This window comes from Dipodomys spectabilis, unplaced genomic scaffold (assembly GCF_019054845.1).
Source record: "Dipodomys spectabilis isolate Male_0828 unplaced genomic scaffold, ASM1905484v1 ptg000276l, whole genome shotgun sequence".
Lineage (NCBI taxonomy): Eukaryota > Metazoa > Chordata > Mammalia > Rodentia > Heteromyidae > Dipodomys > Dipodomys spectabilis.
In genome coordinates, this window is record NW_024870953.1 from 1,684,191 (window position 1) to 1,686,447 (window position 2,257).

The window sequence follows — 2,257 nt, forward strand, 5'->3', positions numbered from 1 at the left end:
GTGGACATCCCAGTAACATTCTCAAAGTACCTCCTGATGATGAGTTATGAAAAGTTGTATTCTATTACAAAAAGGAAAACAATGCTACAAATAAAGAAAACCAATAATTAATTATTAATGTTTAATAAAATAAAAACCAAACACCAGTGTTTCCAGTTTTTGAAGTGTTCTACATATTAGATTTTCCTATTTACTCATATTCCTGTGCATTTAAAACTGGCTAAGATTATGATTTCACAAGAGTTTTGTAGGCTACGGGTAGCCTTTAAAGTTACCCACTAAGGTTACTCTTTCTTTATGGCTCATCTCATCATTTGTATATGGCTTATATCATCATTTGTTTCTCACTAACATATAAAAGAAGCTCTCAAGTTTTAACAGAAACTGTGTAGTTAAAATCTTAACTCTTCTCTCTGTTTCTTTACACAGACTTTGTAACTTCTCATAGTAAAGTTTCTATAAACTCTGAAATGTACATACTTAGTAGTATATGTCTGCTACCATAAATCTTAAATACTTTATGGAAAAGTTTTATGACCTGCCGAACAGTCTTAATTTTGGCATATATAAGCAAATTCCCAAAATTAAACATATTTAAAACAATAAAATTTTTAACAAACCTTAGCACTTGCTACAGTGCTCATTATGACAGGTGCCATGTATAGAATAATTGAATTTCTACTCTTACACATCTCTTGAACAACAAATATCTGGAATTATTTTGTTTTTGACATATCTAACTTGACTTTATTCTTAAATGTGTGCTTACATAAGAAATATATGGTTCTAAAATTTCACGACAAGTCTTTTGAACTTATTTTTGTTGAATTTTCTAGTTTAGAAAAATCAATTCCACTTTATGTATAAAAAATGTTCTGTGCTCAGTTTGGCAACACATACACTAAAATTGGAAAAATACAGAGAGAATTAGCATGACCCCTACGCAAAGATGACATGCAAATTCATGAAGATTTCCACATTTTTACAACAACAGATGCTGGAGGGTATGTGGACAGAAGGGAACCCTACTCCATTCTTGGTGGGAGTGAAAACTTGTTCAAGCACTTGGAAAGAAGTATGGCGGTTCCTCAAAAGATTCCACATAGAGCTCCCCTATGACCCAGCAATCCCACTTTAGGGCATTCATCCAAATGATCAAACAAGACCATACTATAACTACCAGCACAGCTATGTTTATTGCAGCATTATTTACCATAGCTAAGATAGGGAACCAAACCCGATGCCCCTCAGAAAATGAATGAATCAAGAAAATTTGGTGTGTGTGTGTGTATGTATTTTCCTATCTATCTATCTATCTATCTTTCTATCTATCTATCTAACTACACATACATATATATGTATATATATATTTGTATATATGTATATTTATATACATAAATACAAATATAGATTGGAATGTATATATATGTAAGGTATCCCTTACTTGCAATAAATAATATAAGCAGAAAACTGGGATAAGCAGAAAAGATCAAAAGCTATATGCATATTACTAAATAAGATGATGTTAATCTAAATGAACCCCAAGATAAGGACAGAAGTGTTTTTTTTTTATTCTTTCTTACTGTTGTTTCTAACATATTTATAATGTACAATGTGATTTTTTTTGTTTTTTATTTGGTCCTCCCGCACAGTATAAGCCCTGTTTTCACTGGATTTGATGTTGGTGCACCTACATCCTGAAAATACACTTCTCTAATTTGGGGAAGGAAAGGGAAAAATCAAAATGCTTAAATAGAGATAAAAGTTGAGCCATTGTAACAATGAGATGCACAAGACAACATGTTGGGGGGTGTGGGGGTGTGGGGATGAGAAGTGTACTTGTGGAGGTGGAGGGGAAGGGATGGTGGGGGGAAAAACAAAGGAGGAGGTAACAATGCTTGATAAGAAATGCACTCATGACTTTGCTCATGTAACTTTAACCCCTCTGTACAGTACTTTTACAATAAAAAACATTAGAAAATGTTCTGAGATGGAAGAGTTTATTTTATTTTACCCATATAATATTGTTAACAAAGAAAGTAATGGGGGGGAGGATTGGGTGGGGGGCTGGGGGGAGGCTGGGAAGGGATGGGAAGGGGAAACAAAGGAGGAGGCTACAATACTTGATAAGAAATGTGCTCATTATCTTGCCCATGTAATTGTAACCGCTCTGTACAGTATTTTCACAATTAAAACACACACACACACACACACACACACACACAAACAAAACAAAAGAAATTAATGGAAAAGACTG

General features: G+C 33.6%; 1 non-coding gene across 1 annotated transcript; it reads left to right on the forward strand.

Annotated features, from left to right (window-relative positions):
* Positions 1–877: 877 nt before the first annotated feature.
* LOC122126370 lies at positions 878–984 on the forward strand. The gene has a single exon (XR_006150911.1). It is a non-coding gene; the product is annotated as a U6 spliceosomal RNA (small nuclear RNA).
* Positions 985–2,257: the final 1,273 nt, after the last annotated feature.